Below are 20,348 nucleotides of genomic sequence, written 5' to 3' on the forward strand. Positions count from 1 at the left end.
CAGTGTAACAACACAGTGTGGTTAAAGACTTAGTAACTGAGGTGTAGTCACAATCTGGTTCCCTATAAGGACAAACAGTTATGTTTTAATGTTATTACATATTTATTATATAACATAATATACACTACTGGTCAAAAGTCTTAGAACACCTACTCATTCAAGGGGCTTTCTTTATTTTTACTATTTTCTACATAGTAGATTAAATAATAGTGAAGACATCAAAACTATGAAATAACACATATGGAATCATGTAGTAAGCAAAAAAGTGTTAATCAATTCAAAATATATTTTATATTTGAAATTCTTCAAATAGCCACGCTTTGCCTTATTGACAGCTTTTCACACTCTTGGCATTCTCTTAACCAGCTTCACCTGGAATGCTTTTCCAACAGTCTTGAAGGAGTTCCCACATATGCTGAGCACTTGTTGGCTGCTTTTCCTTCACTCTGCAGTATGATTCAGGGAGCCGTCAGTTGGACTCATTTCTCAATGTGTCCACCTGACCCGTCAAATAGTAATTCAAGTAATTTGCAATGTCAGGTGGTTTTGGTAATGAATGTCATAATGGGTAGGAATTAAAACATGTCTGCCACTTGTGTTGAATCAAAGTTGTCCATAGATGTTGTCCATCAGCCTTGATTTAGTGATGATATTATCCTTTCTATTTACCTTGGTCACCAGATGTATTGATTTACAATAACTGGTCTAGCTTGGTCACTACATGTGTTCATTTACAATAACTGGTCTAGCTTGGTACCTAGATGTATTCATTTACAATAACTTTGCTCATCAGACAGATCTGTCCTCTACCTTTTTGGTTTCATTACGTTGAACCGTTACATTTCTCAGCTCATCAATCCCTGGGGCATCGTTTGACCTCAGTCTGTTTTCTGAATGGGGCCTTGCTTATCAACAATACTCATAAATCATTTCATAAACACACTCTGTGCCCTTTCAGGATCATCCTCACTACACACTTCCAGCCATCGCACATTCTGAACTTCATCCACAAATGAGTCCTGGCTGGACCTCTTGTAGGACCTTGGGTAGGTTACTTTAGGATCAGTCTTTGGTATATGAGTCCTGGCTGAACCTCTTGTAGGGCCTTGGGTAGGTTACTTTAGGATCTTTGGTATTTGTGTTTTTCTCTTGAGTGTCACCAAGTTCTGATCACCACTGATACAGCTTTTGAATAATGTTCAGCCATGTTGGTAAAAATATGATCAATACAGGTTGATGATATGGTATCTGACTTAGTGAACATTCTGGTTGGTAGTGTCACCTTGGGTTATGATCAATACAGGTTGATGATATGGTATCAGACTTAGTGAACATTCTGGTTGGTATTGTCACCTTGGGTTATGATCAATACAGGTTGATGATATGGTATCAGACTTAGTGAACATTCTGGTTGGTATTGTCACCTTGGGTTATGATCAATACAGGTTGATGATGTGGTATCAGACTTAGTGAACATTCTGGTTGGTAGTGTCACCTTGGGTTATGATCAATACAGGTTGATGATATGGTATCAGACTTAGTGAACATTCTGGTTGGTATTGTCACCTTGGGTTATGATCAATACAGGTTGATGATATGGTATCAGACTTAGTGAACATTCTGGTTGGTAGTGTCACCTTGGGTTATGATCAATACAGGTTGATGATATGGTATCAGACTTAGTGAACATTCTGGTTGGTAGTGTCACCTTGGGTTATGATCAATACAGGTTGATGATATGGTATCAGACTTAGTGAACATTCTGGTTGGTATTGTCACCTTGGGTTATGATCAATACAGGTTGATGATATGGTATCAGACTTAGTTAACATTCTGGTTGGTATTGTCACCTTGGGTTATGATCAATACAGGTTGATGATATGGTATCAGACTTAGTTAACATTCTGGTTGGTATTGTCACCTTGGGTTATGTTACCACCATTGGCCACAGAAAGAAGCTTTTTCCTCTGTGGACAGTTGGTGGTGGTAAACCAGTCAATATTCAAATCACCCCAAAAATACATTTTCCTGTTTTCATCAGATACTTTATCCAACATTTGACAGATTCCATCAAGATATTTCCCATCAGCACAAGGAGGCCTGTAGCAGCAGCCAACTAGTATACGTTTCATATGTGGTAAATGTACCTGAACCTGTTTCATTCAGCACTAAAGGTGCTACATGTAGAATGTCTCCCCCATGTGGAAGTTAGGTGAACTGCATCAACTAGTCTGCATTCCAAACTCCCCCATCACACTTCCTGTAACATGGTGAACTGCATCAACTAGTCTGCATTCCAAACTCCCCCATCACACTTCCTGTAACATGGTGAACTGCATCAACTAGTCTGCATTCCAAACTCCCCCCATCACACTTCCCTGTAACATGGTGAACTGCATCAACTAGTCTGCATTCCAAACTCCCCCCATCACACTTCCTGTAACATGGTGAACTGCATCAACTAGTCTGCATTCCAAACTCCCCCATCACACTTCCCTGTAACATGGTGAACTGCATCAACTAGTCTGCATTCCAAACTCCCCCCATCACACTTCCCTGTAACATGGTGAACTGCATCAACTAGTCTGCATTCTAAACTCCCCCCATCACACTTCCTGTAACATGGTGAACTGCATCAACTAGTCTGCATTCCAAACTCCCCCATCACACTTCCTGTAACATGGTGGACTGCATCAACTAGTCTGCATTCCAAACTCCCCCCATCACACTTCCTGTAACATGGTGGACTACATCAACTAGTCTGCATTCCAAACTCCCCCCATCACACTTCCCTGTAACATGGTGAACTGCATCAACTAGTCTGCATTCCAAACTCCCCCATCACACTTCCTGTAACATGGTGAACTGCATCAACTAGTCTGCATTCCAAACTCCCCCATCACACTTCCTGTAACATGGTGAACTGCATCAACTAGTCTGCATTCCAAACTCCCCCCATCACACTTCCCTGTAACATGGTGAACTGCATCAACTAGTCTGTATTCCAAACTCCCCCCATCACACTTCCTGTAACATGGTGAACTGCATCAACTAGTCTGCATTCCAAACTCCCCCCATCACACTTCCTGTAACATGGTGAACTGCATCAACTAGTCTGCATTCCAAACTCCCCCCATCACACTTCCCTGTAACATGGTGAACTGCATCAACTAGTCTGCATTCCAAACTCCCCCCATCACACTTCCTGTAACATGGTGAACTGCATCAACTAGTCTGCATTCTAAACTCCCCCCATCACACTTCCCTGTAACATGGTGAACTGCATCAACTAGTCTGCATTCCAAACTCCCCCATCACACTTCCTGTAACATGGTGAACTGCATCAACTAGTCTGCATTCCAAACTCCCCCATCACACTTCCTGTAACATGGTGAACTGCATCAACTAGTCTGCATTCCAAACTCCTCCCATCACACTTCCTGTAACATGGTGAACTGCATCAACTAGTCTGCATTCCAAACTCCCCCATCACACTTCCTGTAACATGGTGAACTGCATTAACTAGTCTGCATTCCAAACTCCCCATCACACTTCCCTGTAACATGGTGAACTGCATCAACTAGTCTGCATTCCAAACTCCCCCATCACACTTCCTGTAACATGGTGAACTGCATCAACTAGTCTGCATTCCAAACTCCCCCATCACACTTCCTGTAACATGGTGAACTGCATCAACTAGTCTGCATTCCAAACTCCCCCATCACACTTCCTGTAACATGGTGAACTGCATCAACTAGTCTGCATTCCAAACTCCCCCATCACACTTCCTGTAACATGGTGAACTGCATCAACTAGTCTGCATTCCAAACTCCCCCCATCACACTTCCTGTAACATGGTGGAGAGGTCAGTGGGGTAGGGACGTCTGAAGGATCCCGGATAGCACGGACTATAGTGGAGACTATTTTACTTTCAGTTTCGTCCACCAACTTCAAACAGCGGTAAAAACTACTTTTTTTTAATTGAAAATATATTTTCGATTTAGATGGTACAGTAATTCCGTACGCTATTCAGTACTTGTTTTCTAACATAAACTGAAATTGATTGAAGAGTGTAGATTTCTACATTGGCTGCTTGCCCCAGTCTGCCATTGTTGGTTGAGAAAGAGATGAACGCGGCTTTCAGTGACACCGATGGCAGAGAGGGAGGGTTTTCACATCTTCACAACAGAAGACAGTCTAAATAAATAGAGATTTTGACACAAAATAAAATACAAATGTGAAGGAATATTGTGAAATACTATCATTCCACTATTAATGTAGATATTATGGACATTTTATTTAAAACATGTAATTAAATTATCATAGTAGCTCATTTAATTTAGACCCAAAATGTATTTGCTATAATGTGGGCCATCGCCCGGCTATTAAAAGGGACAGGCGACTATTTGAGACTCAGCCTTTAAATTAACTTTTATGGAATGTTAACTTTGATTGTCTTCAATGAAAATGACAGACCTCTCAAACATGGAACACAACGTTGTATGGAACATTATTGTCAAGTGGTCACTAGATGTCTATGGTGCCAAACAGATTTATAGTTGAGAGTGTCAAGTGTGTTGATATAACAGAAATAAATGGCAAAATCCCACTCCCGGGCTGTACCAGAACCTGCTGTGATCGGGAGTCCCATAGGGTGGCACACAATTGGCCAAGTGTCGCCTGGGTTAGGGGAGCGTTTGGCCAGGAGGGGGCTTTACTACTCTAGCAACTCCTTGTGGTGCCTGGGTTAGGGGAGGGTTTGGCCAGGGGGGGCTTTACTACTCTAGCGACTCCTTGTGGTTCCTGGGTTAGGGGAGCGTTTGGCCAGGGGGGCTTTACTACTCTAGCGACTCCTTGTGGTTCCTGGGTTAGGGGAGGGTTTGGCCAGGGGGGGCTTTACTACTCTAGTGACTCCTTGTGGTGCCTGGGTTAGGGGAGGGTTTGGCCGGGGGGGCTTTACTACTCTAGCGACTCCTTGTGGTTCCTGGGTTAGGGGAGCGTTTGGCCAGGGGGGGCTTTACTACTCTAGCGACTCCTTGTGGTTCCTGGGTTAGGGGAGGGTTTGGCCAGGGGGGGCTTTACTACTCTAGTGACTCCTTGTGGTTCCTGGGTTAGGGGAGGGTTTGGCCGGGGGGGCTTTACTACTCTAGTGACTCCTTGTGGTGCCTGGGTTAGGGGAGGGTTTGGCCAGGGGGGGCTTTACTACTCTAGTGACTCCTTGTGGTTCCTGGGTTAGGGGAGGGTTTGGCCAGGGGGGGCTTTACTACTCTAGCGACTCGTTGTGGCGCCTGCAGGCTGACCTCGGTCGTCAGGTGAACAGTGTTTCTTCCGACACATTGGTGCAGCTGGCTTCCGGGTTAAGCGGGCAGGTGTTAAGAAGCAGGTGTTAAGAAGCGCGGTTTGTTGGGTCATGTTTCAGAGGACGCATGACTCCACCTCCTGAGCCGTTGGGGAGTTTCAGCGATGAGACAATATAGATATATTTTTTTGACCTTTATTTAACCAGGTTTTTCTCATTGAGATAACATCTCTTTTCCAAGAGAGATCTGGTCCAATAGCAGCAGGGGGAACAAGGTTTCAGACAAAACAACTTACATTCACGAACACAACATTAAACACAACTATAAACACACATACACTAACACAACATTAAACACAACTATAAACACACACACACTAACACAACATTAAACACAACTATAAACACACATACACTAACACAACATTAAACACAACTATAAACACACACACACTAACACAACATTAAACACAACTATAAACACACACACTAACACAACATTAAACACAACTATAAACACACATACACTAACACAACATTAAACACAACTATAAACACACATACACTAACACAACATTAAACACAACTATAAACACACACACACTAACACAACATTAAACACAACTATAAACACACACACACTAACACACCATTAAACACAACTATAAACACACACACACTAACACAACATTAAACACAACTATAAACACACATACACTAACACACCATTAAACACAACTATAAACACACACACACTAACACAACATTAAACACAACTATAAACACACATACACTAACACAACATTAAACACAACTATAAACACACACACACTAACACAACATTAAACACAACTATAAACACACATACACTAACACAACATTAAACACAACTATAAACACACACACACTAACACAACATTAAACACAACTATAAACACACACACTAACACAACATTAAACACAACTATAAACACACATACACTAACACAACATTAAACACAACTATAAACACACACACACGAACACAACATTAAACACAACTATAAACACACATACACTAACACAACATTAAACACAACTATAAACACACACACACTAACACAACATTAAACACAACTATAAACACACATACACTAACACAACATTAAACACAACTATAAACACACACACACACTAACACACCATTAAACACAACTATAAACACACATACACAACATTAAACACAACTATAAACACACACACACTAACACACCATTAAACACAACTATAAACACACATACACTAACACAACATTAAACACAACTATAAACACACACACACTAACACAACATTAAACACAACTATAAACACACATACACTAACACACCATTAAACACAACTATAAACACACACACACTAACACACCATTAAACACAACTATAAACACACACACACTAACACAACATTAAACACAACTATAAACACACACACACTAACACACCATTAAACACAACTATAAACACACACACACTAACACAACATTAAACACACCTATAAACACACACACACTAACACACCATTAAACACAACTATAAACACACACACACTAACACAACATTAAACACAACTATAAACACACACACACTAACACAACATTAAACACAACTATAAACACACACACACTAACACAACATTAAACACAACTATAAACACACATACACTAACACAACATTAAACACAACTATAAACACACACACTAACACAACATTAAACACAACTATAAACACACACACACTAACACAACATTAAACACAACTATAAACACACATACACTAACACAACATTAAACACAACTATAAACACACACACACACTAACACAACATTAAACACAACTATAAACACACACACACTAACACAACATTAAACACAACTATAAAACACATATATTACAACAAAAACATTATACGTTAAAAACACGAAAGTCTTGACTAAAAACAGCTGTCCTAAAAACAATTACACTCTTCTATGATATATACATCGATGACGTGTTTAAACTCAACCAACGAAACTAGATCATCAAATTTTTAAATGTTCAGGAGAGAATTCCAGGACCACGGAGCTGAGTAACTAAAACTATTTCTACCATGACCTGTTCTAATTTTTGGTACTGTTAGAAGCAAATGAGAATGGGACCGTAATTGATATTTATTTACCTAAAAAAGAACAGAGATAAAACGGCATTTTACCCAATATGGCCTTATAAATCAGTGTATACCCTACGCAATATCACAATATCGAAATTGGGGAGAAAAAAACGGGGGTAAAATTATAAAAAATGCTAAAATTGGTTGTTCCCCACCATTTGCAACAATGTCACTGAGCACCATCACTATCTTTCCTTCTCCTGCATGTTAATAATGTTTACATATCTGGCATTACTCATCTCATATGTATATACTGTATTCTATCCTATTCTACTGTATCTTAGTCTATGTATTACTCATCTCATATGTATATACTGTATTCTATCCTACTGTATCTTAGTCTATGCATTACTCATCTCATATGTATATACTGTATTCTATCCTATTCTACTGTATCTTAGTCTATGCAGCTCTGACATCACTCGTCCAAATATTTATATATTCTTAATTCCATTCCTTTAGATTGTGTGTATTGTTAGATATTACTTGTTAGATATTACTGGACTGTTGGAGCTAGAAACACAAGCATTTTGCTACAACCACAATAACATCTGCTAAACAAGTGTATGTGACAAATAAAATGTGATTTGATGTATATAGGTCTGGTGTTGGAGATCATTCCACACTCTGTGTTCTACTACCCAGGTCTGGTGTTGGAGATCATTCCACACTCTGTGTTCTACTACCCAGGTCTGGTGTTGGAGATCATTCTACACTCTGTGAATCTCCTGCATGTATTTTCTGATGTTTAATCAGACCACTTGAATGAGAGTATCTCTTGCCACACTGATCACAGCTATAAGACTTCTCTCCTGTGTGTGTTCTCTGGTGCTCTTTAAGGCTTTCTCCCTGAGAAAAGTTTTTCCCACATTGCTCACAGCTATATGACTGCTCTCCTGTGTGTGTTCTCTGGTGTGATACCAGGTTGCTTGACTGAGTAAAACTCTTGCCACACTGATCACAGCTATAAGGCTTCTCTCCTGTGTGTGTTCTGTGGTGTGATACCAGGTTGCTTGAATGAGTAAAACTCTTGCCACATTGATTACAGCTATAAGGTTTCTCTCCTGTGTGCGTTCTCTGGTGTCCTTTAAGGTGTCCTATCCGAGAAAAACTTTTCCCACATTGCTCACAGCTATATGACTGCCCTCCTGTGTGTGTTCTCTGGTGTGATACCAGGTTGCTTGACTGAGTAAAACTCTTCCCACATTGATCACAGCTATAAGGTTTCTCTCCTGTGTGTGTTCTCTGGTGTCCTTTAAGGTATCCTATCCGGGAAAAGTTTTTCCCACATTGCTCACAGCTATAAGGTTTCTCTCCTGTGTGTGTTCTCTGGTGTGATACCAGGTTTCTTGAATTAGTAAAACTCTTGCCACACTGATCACAGCTATATGGCTGCTCTCCTGTGTGTGTTCTCTGGTGTGATACCAGGCTGGTTGACCGAGTAAAACCCTTGCCACACTGATCACAGCTATATGGCTGCTCTCCTGTGTGTGTTCTCTGGTGTGATACCAGGCTACTTGACTGAGTAAAACTCTTGCCACACTGATCACAGCTATAAGGTTTCTCTCCTGTGTGTGTTCTCTGGTGTGATACCAGGTTGGTTGACTGAGTAAAACTCTTGCCACACTGATCACAGCTGTAAGGCTTCTCTCTTGTGTGTGTTCTCAGGTGTGTTTTCAGATTAATTGATTTAGTAAAACTCTTCCCACATTGATCACAGCTGTAAGGTTTCTCTCCTGTGTGTACTCGCTGGTGTATTTTAAGAACTGATGAAGATTTGCAATGTTTCCCACAGTCAGAGCAGCAGTGAGGTTTCTTTCCTGTCGGTATCTGCTGGTGTTTCTTGAGGAGTTCTGATCTGGAGAGACTCTTCTCTGCCTCGTCAGCATCATGATGTTGTTGAGGATCCCCAGAGGATCCACGACTGTCCCGTCTCTCTCCTGTGTGAATGACAAAGTCAGACAGATGGTTAAAGGCCCAGAACAGCAGAAATCCACTGTTTATTTGAGGTAAAAGGTGATGCCCAGAGCGTACCCATGAAGTTGTACAACAATTGAAGTCAGTTAAATTATTTGACAATTAAGACAGTCAAGTTAGTAACAATCATATTTTGTCTTGTTTTCACATTAGTAGTAACTAGAAATAAGATATTAAATTTGTTAAAATCCTAAGCAGTGTGGCAGATGACTTTTGGTCTCCAATATAGGCCCCTTTCTGTGTTTGATAAAATTGCGTCACGAGGGCAATGCGCACACAATTTGGTTGCAGAAACTGGTCCCTGCTAATGAGGAAACCACTAGTTATGGATGTAGTATATCTGGTAATTAGGAAACCGCTAGTTATGGATGTAGTATATCTGGTAATGAGGAAACAACTAGTTATGGATGTCGTATATCTGGTAATGAGGAAACCACTAGTTATGGATGTAGTATATCTGCCTGGAGCAAAAATGGTGAGCGAAGATTTTAGTTTTTGAAAATTACAGCAACTCAGCTGACAGCAAAAATAGCCTCCATTTACAGGTTGCTTTCACATTACTTTTGGATTATAATTGTAAGGCTCGCTTGAATCACCTGCTTAATATGTTTGTGTTATTGTCTCAAATCAATTGCTTTATCCTTAAAAAAACACTTCAACCAGTAAAATGCTCTTTGGCTAGCTTTAACATCAGCCTGACAATGAGGGTTTGTACACTAAGTGTTTAACAAATAGGCCCATAGCTTCACCTAACAATAACATAGACCTACTGTAGGACCCATAACTTCACCTTACAACAACATAGACCTAGGACTATATATTTAATATTTCAGGTGAAACAAGGAAACTAAAAATATATTTGTCATGACATTTCATAACCAGATAATTTTGTGAATAATCCCACAAGGCTACTCTGTAATGTGTTGTCATTCTAAATGTCCAGAATAAAGGAAAATAGCTCTGTGTGTTGTAAAATAGCCTATCCATCAAGGAACAATTCTCTACACATTATGAGCTAAGTATCTTTGTGTCCAGACAGACTAACGAGACCCTACAGTAAATCAAGCAGACAATAACACATTATAAACATCAATTTGTTAGAGATTTTGGATCCAACGTGGAGCACGGCATCACGGTCTTTACCTGAGTAATGAATGAAGAAGCACTTTGGTTGTTGTTATGATAGAAATGCATGCATACCAGTGGTTGCATCTCTGTAGGACATGCCAGTAGGTTACAGTAGGTTGTAACTCTCTAGGTCATGCCAATAGGTTACAGTAGGTTGTAACTCTCTAGGTCATGCCAGTAGGTTACAGTAGGTTGTAACTCTCTAGGTCATGCCAGTAGGTTACAGTAGGTTGTACCTCTGTAGGTCATGCCAGTAGGCTACAGTAGGTTGTAACTCTCTAGGTCATGCCAGTAGGTTACAGTAGGTTGTAATTCTCTAGGTCATGCCAGTAGGTTACAGTAGGTTGTATCTCTCTAGGTCATGCCAGTAGGTTACAGTAGGTTGTAACTCTCTAGGTCATGCCAGTAGGTTACAGTAGGTTGTATCTCTCTAGGACATGCCAGTAGGTTACAGTAGGTTGTATCTCTCTAGGTCATGCCAGTAGGTTACAGTAGGTTGTAACTCTAGGTCATGCCAGTAGGTTACAGTAGGTTGTAACTCTCTAGGTCATGCCAGTAGGTTACAGTAGGTTGTAACTCTCTAGGTCATGCCAGTAGGTTACAGCAGGTTGTAACTCTCTAGGTCATGCCAGTGGGTTACAGTAGGCTGTATCCAAGTGGAAACAATTATCAACCCAATGTGGAAAGTGTTGAATTTGGTCAACAACAAAATGAATGGCTTATATGCTACGTGAGGTTTACTTGATCTAACAGAAGTTTCGTAATGATTAAGTTGTTATGTGGACACGTGACATACCGACAACTTTGATAAAACACTATAGGAGTTGTCTCCAGATCGCTATGCATATTCATGTTAGTAGCTTAGCATCTCTCTCCATTGAATACAGGCGGTTGACGTCAACAACCCTCATAGAATATAAACAATAGATTACAATAATAAGATGTATCCACCAATCCAAAGACAGGATAGGTGGGAGATAGACAACCCAGAGTGCAGCTTTGTGGACAACGACTCCCCTTGTCAGGACGGAGAGACATCTTGTCAGTTTATCCATAATGTTTGGTGTAGCCAACCCAACTCTCACATGCCTCTATTGGGGGTCACGGTGTGTAGTAAAACATCAATACATTAAAATCACCACATGCCGTGGCCCCCAGTCTGCGGTCAGCAGATAGACCCTCCTCAAATATATATGTTAAGTCACTTTTTGGAAACGGAACGGAGAAAACAAGGGGTAGCTTGTTCTCTACGTCGTCTGATTCTAGACATATCAGTCATCATCCCAGGACCCTCCGTTGAAGAGGTATTGACGAGCCAACTCCGAATATCCAAAGTTAAAAACTAATTGAAGGCGGTACTTACTGGTGTTAATCAGATCTCCTGTCTCCTCCTCTTCATCTTTCAATGTGACAGTAATCTCTCCTTCCTTCTTCACTCCAAAAACAGCATCATCCTCTTCTTCCTCTTGTTTAACTGAAACGTCTTTCTCTTCTTCTTTCACTGTAACAGCCTCACCCTCTACTTCTTGTTTTACTGTAACATCCTCCTCTTCCTTCTCCTCTTTCACGACAATGTTCAGCCCCAGAGCTTCTTTCTCCGTCCAGCAGACCTCCTCTTCTTTAACAGGAGGGGAGTAGTTTAGGGAGCTCATGTTCGGGGATGTTAGCTAGCTAGCTATCATTAGCGACTAGGCTAATGCTAACTTAACCAGCCAGCTACTATAGCTGACTAATAAAAAAATAACGTAATATTAAATTAAATAGGTTAACAAGTAGATACGACAGAAGTGTGTCTAAAACACAGTAGCTAATATAGACCGAAAGCGTCTAAATAGCTTGAATCTTTCGGCTATGTTGGCTAGCAAGCTACCGAGGTGGTTGACGAGCTGTTTATGAAGAACCGTCCACTAGATTATACGTCACGCTGCAGCATCGCCTGAAAGACGCACATCGCCGTCTGCTGACTGGAGGGAAACGCAGTTGAGGATCACATTTTATATTCAGACTAAGATTATTTTACATGGATTTAATTAAATAATACTATTATATTGAGACATACAAAGACAGGAATGTGTTGGTTGATTAGTGAGAATAAAAAACGTTTACTACAGCACATTTAAGGCAGTTTCACTAAGTCAAACTAAATCTAAATAAGTAGCCAGCTACTGTAGGTCTATACTGCTCCTACATGGTGTAACAATACATCATGTAGATGTATATAATGAACAGACTAGGTCTATACTGCTTCTACATGGTGTAACAATACATCATGTAGATGTATATAATGAACAGACTAGGTCTATACTGCTCCTACATGGTGTAACAATACATCATGTAGATGTATATAATGAACTGACTAGGTCTATACTGCTCCTACATGGTGTAACAATACATCATGTAGATGTATATAATGAACAGACTAGGTCTATACTGCTCCTACATGGTGTTACAATACATCATGTAGATGTATATAATGAACAGACTAGGTCTATACTGCTCCTACATGGTGTAACAATACATCATGTAGATGTATATAATGAACAGACTAGGTCTATACTGCTCCTACATGGTGTAACAATACATCATGTAGATGTATATAATGAACAGACTAGGTCTATACTGCTCCTACATGGTGTAACAATACATCATGTAGATGTATATAATGAACAGACTAGGTCTATACTGCTCCTACATGGTGTAACAATACATCATGTAGATGTATATAATGAACAGACTAGGTCTATACTGCTCCTACATGGTGTAAAAATACATCATGTAGATGTATATAATGAACAAACTAGGTCTATACTGCTTCTACATGATGTAACAAATGTTTGGGGTCACTTAGAGATGTCCTTGTTTTTGAAAGAAAGTCACATTTTTTGTCCATTAAAATAACATGAAATTCATCAGAAATACAGTGTAGACATTGTTAATGTTGTAATGACTAACGGCTGATTTTTTTATGGAATATCTCCATAGGCGTACAGAGACCCATTATCAGCAACCATCACTCCTGTGTTCCAATGCCACGTTGTGTTAGCTAATCCAAGTTTATAATTTTAAAGGACTAATTGATCAGTAGAAAACCCTTTTGCAATTATGTTAGCACAGCTGAAAACTGTTGTGCTGATTTAACAAAGCTTTTGTAAACAGTGTTGTTGCATAACAATCAGGCAGTAGAACAACAATAATCATCACCCTCTTGACCAATCTTCCCTCCCCTTAACATTGGGTTTGATTCAGACCCTGTCAGTGTACCAGGTGAACATTGGGTTGATTCAGACCCTGTCAGTGTACCAGGTGGACATTGGGTTGATTCAGACCCTGTCAGTGTACCAGGTGGACATTGGGTTGGATTCAGACCCTGTCAATGTACCAGTTGGACATTGGGTTGATTCAGACCCTGCCAGTGTACCAGGTGGACATTGGGTTTGATTCAGACCCTGTCAGTGTACCAGGTGGACATTGGGTTTGATTCAGACCCTGCCAGTGTACCAGGTGGACATTGGGTTTGATTCAGACCCTGCCAGTGTACCAGGTGGACATTGGGTTTGATTCAGACCCGGCCAGTGTACCAGGTGGACATTGGGTTTAATTCAGACCCTGCCAGTGTACCAGGTGGACATTGGGTTTGATGCAGACCCTGTCAGTGTACCAGGTGGACATTGGATTTGATTCAGACCCTGTCAGTGTACCAGGTTGACATTGGGTTTGATTCAGACCCTGTCAGTGTACCAGGTGGACATTGGGTTTGATTCAGACCCTGTCAGTGTACCAGGTGGACATTGGGATTGATTCAGACCCTGCCAGTTTGCCTGGTGGACATTGGTTTGATTCAGACCCTGCCAGTGTACCAGGTGGACATTGGGGTTGATTCAGACCCTGTCAGTGTACCAGGTGGACATTGGGTTTGATTCAAACCCTGCCAGCATGGCCAGAAATGTATTCCAAGGTCAGTAACTTATAACCACAGAACCACCCCAGACCTTTCATGCCTGACTAAAAACACCTAAGTATTAGATTTACTGCCATGGTCTAGTATGTCACCGCCTCAGACACCATTCATAATGCTGGCTTAGATACGAGTAAAACATGACACATTATTTCCTAACCATTCACAATGCTGGCTGAGGTACGAGTAAAACATGACATATTATTTCCTAACCATTCACAATGCTGGCTGAGGTACGAGTAAAACATGACATTTTATTTCCTAATTGTAAAAAAATCCCCACTCCTTAATCAACAAGTATTTCACTGTTTAACCAGAATAACAGGAGTTGTGTCCTTCAAACTGTTAGATTGTTAGTCCAAAAGAATATTCAGCTACTTAGATGTCATGTATTGTCATGTTATGCTCACTATAAGAAGTCCTGAATGTATTTTAATGCCTGGAGGGGATGTGTTAATTCATAACCCATCATTTATACCTGTTAGTTCATAACCCATCATTTATACCTGTTAATTCATAACCCATCATTTATACCTGTTAATTCATAACCCATCATTTATACCTGTTAATTCATAACCCATCATGTATACCTGTTAATTCATATCCCATCATTTATACCTGTTAGTTCATAACCCATCATTTATACCTGTTAATTTATAACCCATCATTTATACCTGTTAATTCATAACCCATCATTTATACCTGTTAGTTCATAACCCATCATTTATACCTGTTAATTCATAACCCATCATTTATACCTGTTAATTCAGGGGCGGTTCAGGCAGGCTGGCACGCTCCCAAACCATACTCGGCAGGAACTCATGGGGATCCATAATAAACCCCAGGAAGAGTAGCTGCTGCCTTGACAGGAACTAATGGGGATCCATAATAAACCCCCAGGAAGAGTAGCTGCTGCCTTGGCAGGAACTAATGGCTATCCTTAATAAACCCCAAGAAGAGTAGCTGCTGCCTTGACAGGAACTAATGGGGATCCATAATAAACCCCAGGAAGAGTATCTGCTGCCTTGGCAGGAACTCATGGGGATCCATAATAAACCCCAGGAAGAGTAGCTGCTGCCTTGGCAGGAACTAATGGGGATCCATAATCAATACAAATACTTGTATCAATATATTTGTGTCTCTTTACTCTCGGATTCTAAAATGCTAATTAGCATCAAAGTAGACGACATGCAAGACAACAAATCCCTGCAAGCTCGTGCATGTCATCTCCAGCCGACACCTTTCACAGAACAGTTCACTGAATTGTCCATTGAAATAAATGTTGACAATTTAATCATTGCTACAGTAAGGCCTGATTGGTGGAGTGCTGCAGAGATGGTTGTCCTTCTGGAAGGTTCTCCCATCTCCACAGAGGAACTCTGGAGCTCTGTCAGAGTGAACATCGGGTTCTTGTTCACCTCCCTGACCAAGGCCCTTCTCCCCCGATTTCTCAGTTTGGCCGGGCTGCCAGCTCTAGGAAGAGTCTTGGTGGTTCCAAACTTCTTCCATTTAAGAATGATGGAGGCCTCTTTGTTCTTGGGGACCTTCAATGCTGCAGACATTTTTTGGAACCCTTCCCCAGATCTGTGCCTCGACACAATCCTGTTTCAGAGCAATATGGACAATTCCTTTGGACCTCATGGCTTGGTTTTTGCTCTGACATGCACTGTCAACTGTGGGACCTTACATAGACAGATGTGTGCCTTTCAAATCATGTCCAATCAATTGCATTTACCACAAGTGGACTCCAATCAAGTTGTAGAAACATCTCAAGGATAATCAATGGAATCAGGATGCATCTGAGCTCAATTTCGAGTCTCATAGCAAAAGGTCTGAATACCTAAGTAAATACATTTGCAAAAATCTCTAAAAACCTGTTTTCACTTTGTCATTATGTGGTATTGTGATGTCATTATGGGGCATTGTGATGTCATTATGGGGTATTGTGATGTCATTATGGGGCATTGTGTGTAGATTGATGAGGGGGGAAAAAAGTACATTTTAGAATAAGGCTGTAACGTAACAAAATGTGGAAAATGTGAAGGGGTCTGAATACTTTACTTTTCTACCGCAGTTTTGTACATGATCAAATCAAAGTTTATACACTGTCATGTGATACGTGATATAGAAAAGTCCAATCTTAGGAGAGTACATGGGAGGCACTATACTGTGTGTCTGCAGGTGTCTATCTGGTCAAAACCACTGATACAGGAGCCCCTCCACCCTCTGGTGGGATGGATCATGTCTACAGAGAAACCTAGAATCAAATACTTAGATTTGTGTGTATTGGGTATATGTTGTGAAATTGTTAGATATTACTTGTTAGATATTACTGGACTGTTGGAGCTAGAAACACAAGCATTTCGCTACACCCGCAATAATATCTGCTAAACAAGTGTATGATAAAATGTGATTCAATTTTTATTTGAAATAAACGTCCTATTTATCAAAGGTGCTTTTGGCTGGGGTCAAAATGACTCCAAAGGATTTGAATTTGTTAAAAGTCCATATTGATACAGAAACACTAAACCATGATTTAGATTTACTAACAACAAGTTGATTGACAAAGTCATGAAAAATGTAATAGAATTGAATAAACCACATTTTGGCTATGATAAAAGGTATGCCTCGGGTCAAAATGATCCATGTCAGAAGTATGGTTCAATGCAAATATGTAGTGGGTTTAAAGTTTGTTTTAAATTCTCACTCATTAAACACGAATCAATCAACACATGCTTCTCTTTGAACGACTTAATATAATATTAAACTTTTCTGAAATAAATGAAAAATAAACGTTTGGTTCCTCAGCTGCGTTGCTTCCTCCAGTCAGCAGATGGCGATGTGCGTCTTTTAGGTTCAGGCGATGCTGCCAGTGTGACGTATAATCTAGTGGACGGGACGCTCCTTCAACAACAACAGCTAGTCAGACACCTCGGTAGCTTTCTAGCAAACATAGCTACAACATTCACGCTCTTTACACTGTTTTGGTGTATATTAGTCGCTGTGTTTTAAACACACTTCTGTCGTATGTACTTGTTGGCCCATTTAGTTATATATTTACGTTGTTTGTCAGCTAGCTGGTTTGCTAAGTTAGCTTAGAACTAGGCTAGTCGCTAATGCTAACTAGCTAACATCCCCGACCATGAGTTCACTAAGCTACTCTCCTCCTGCTAAAGAAGAGGAGGTCTGCTGGACGGATAAAGAAACTCTAGTGAAAGAGGAGGAGGAAGAGAAAGATGTTACAATACAACAACAAGTAGAAGGTGAGGCTGTTACCGTGAAAGAAGAAGAGAAAGACGTTTCAGTGAAAGAAGAGGAAGACGCGTTCAGAGTGAAAGAGGAGGAGGAAGTTACAGTAAAAGAAGAGGAGGAAGCAGTTTATGGAGTGAAAGAGGAGGAAGGGGAGATGACTGTTACATTGATAAAGGAGGAAGAAGAGGAGGAAACTGGATATCTGGTCCCGGTTTCCCAAACGCATTTTAAGGCGTCCAATGGTTCTAACGGTGAACTTAGCCATAAGATGGTTTTGAGAAACCGTTCCCTGATTAACACTAGTAAGTACTGTCTTAAATACAGAGGCACAAACTCTGCAGTTGTTGAACTGATGTTTGGTGTTAAAGGGGAAATATGTAATAGCTACATCCATATTGTGACTTTTAAATAATTTATTTATAGCCATTGATTCTTGAAGAATATAACACATGTCTCATGAGCTTAGTTCAACTGTTGTACCCCATCAGAACCCCAAATTTTTTTTTTTACTCCAATGTTTAGAAACAATGTAAATCAACACTGTATAGCCTCAACATGGTTAAAACTATAATGTTGATATCATGGATGGTCAGTCCTTGCATCCATAGGTCTGTCTATGAATTTGAGAGTAGTTACATTTCTCCAGCCCCATAATCATCTTATAACCAAAACAGTGGTGGAATGACAGCTTTGTTATTGTTTGAACTGCAGATTGATTGATTGATTGATTGTGTGGCTTTTTTAAAGGGACAACCTAGGATTTAAACAGCAACAAAATGGCTGCCCAGAGGCTTGGTTTGGTAAACAGCTGAGGGATGGGGGATGGAGAAATGTAACCACTCTTAAATTCATAGAGAAAGCTATTGTAGCAACCGTAACCCAACACCTAGCAACCTCGTCAAGAAGTTAATTAACCTGTTAGGGCTAGGGGGCACTATTTTCACGACCGGGTGAAAATAACGTACCCGATTTAATCTGGTTACTACTCTTGCCCAGAAACTAGAATATGCATATAATTAGTATATTTGGATAGAAAACACTAGTTTCTAAAACTGTTTGAATGGTGTCTGTGAGTATAACATAACTCATATGGCAGGCCAAAACCTGAGAAGATTCCATACAGGAAGTGGCCTGTCTGACAATTTCTGGTGCTTCTTTTGCCTATCTATCGAAAATACAGTATCTCTGCTGTAACGTGACAATTTCTAAGGCTTCCATAGGCTCTCTGAAGACGCCAGAAAGTGGAATGGGATCTCTGCTGTCTCTGGGCAGGGTCCAGCAGCTCTGTTTGTGAGGGGTCAGCCTAGTGGCTCAGAGCCTGGAGATGCGCAGCCACGAGAGTACTCCATGTTTTTCTTCACCAGTTTGAATGAATACAATATCGTCCGGTTGGAATATTATCGCTATTTTACGAGGAAAATCGCATAAAAATTGATTTTAAATAGTGTTAGACATGCTTCTAACCTCTCTAGGGTCGGTGGGACGAAATCGTCCCACCTACGTAACAGCCAGTGGAATCCTGTGGCGCGTTATTCAAATACCTTAGAAATGCTATTACCTCAATTTCTCAAACATATGACTATTTTACACCATTTTAAAGACAAGACTCTCGTTAATCTAACCACACTGTCCGATTTCAAAAAGGCTTTACAACGAAAGCAAAACATTAGATTATGTCAGCAGAGTACCCAGCCAGAAATAATCAGACACCCATTTTTCAAGCTAGCATATAATGTCACATAAACCCAAACCACAGCTAAATGCAGCACTAACCTTTGATGATCTTCATCAGATGACAACCCTAGGACATTATGTTATACAATACAGGCATGTTTTGTTCAATCAAGTTCATATTTATATCAAAAACCAGCTTTTTACATTAGCATGTGACGTTCAGAACTAGCAAACACACCGAAAACTTCCGGTGAATTTACTAAATTACTCACGATAAACGGTTACAAAATACATAACAATTATTGAAAGAATTATAGATACAGAACTCCTTTATGCAATCGCGGTGTCAGATTTTAAAATAGCTTTTCGGCAAAAGCACATTTCGCAATATTCTGAGTACATAGCTCGGCCATCACAGGCTAGTTAATTTGACACCCACCAAGTTTGGGGCTCACTAAACTCAGAATTACTATAAGAAAAATTGGATTACCTTTGCTGTTCTTCGTCAGAATGGACTCCCAGGACTTCTACTTCAACCACAAATGTTGTTTTGGTTCAAAATAATCCATAGTTATGTTCAAATATCCTCCGTTTTGTCCGTGCGTTCAGGTCCCTATCCCAACGGTGACGCGCAGATGTATGTCGTGACAAAATTTCAAAATATTCCATTACTGTACTTCGAAGCATGTCAAACGCTGTTTAAAATCAATTTTTATGCTATTTTTCTCGTAAAATAGCGATAATATTCTAACCAGGCGTCGTTGTTTTCGGTCAAAGGCTGAAAGAAAAACATGGCCACTTCTCGGGGCCGCGCATCTCCTGTCTCTGAGCCACCAGCCTGACCCCTCACAAACAGCGCTCCTGTACCTACCCCAGAGA

General features: G+C 40.3%; 1 long non-coding RNA gene across 1 annotated transcript; it reads right to left on the reverse strand.

The window, feature by feature from the left end:
* Window positions 1–1,141: 1,141 nt before the first annotated feature.
* Window positions 1,142–2,247, reverse strand: LOC115186768 (uncharacterized). The gene is made up of 2 exons (XR_003875891.1): window positions 1,922–2,247; window positions 1,142–1,850 (listed from the first exon to the last, which is right to left on the reverse strand). It is a non-coding gene; the product is annotated as an uncharacterized LOC115186768 (long non-coding RNA).
* Window positions 2,248–20,348: the final 18,101 nt, after the last annotated feature.

This window comes from Salmo trutta, unplaced genomic scaffold (assembly GCF_901001165.1).
Source record: "Salmo trutta unplaced genomic scaffold, fSalTru1.1, whole genome shotgun sequence".
Classification (NCBI taxonomy): Eukaryota; Metazoa; Chordata; class Actinopteri; order Salmoniformes; family Salmonidae; genus Salmo; species Salmo trutta.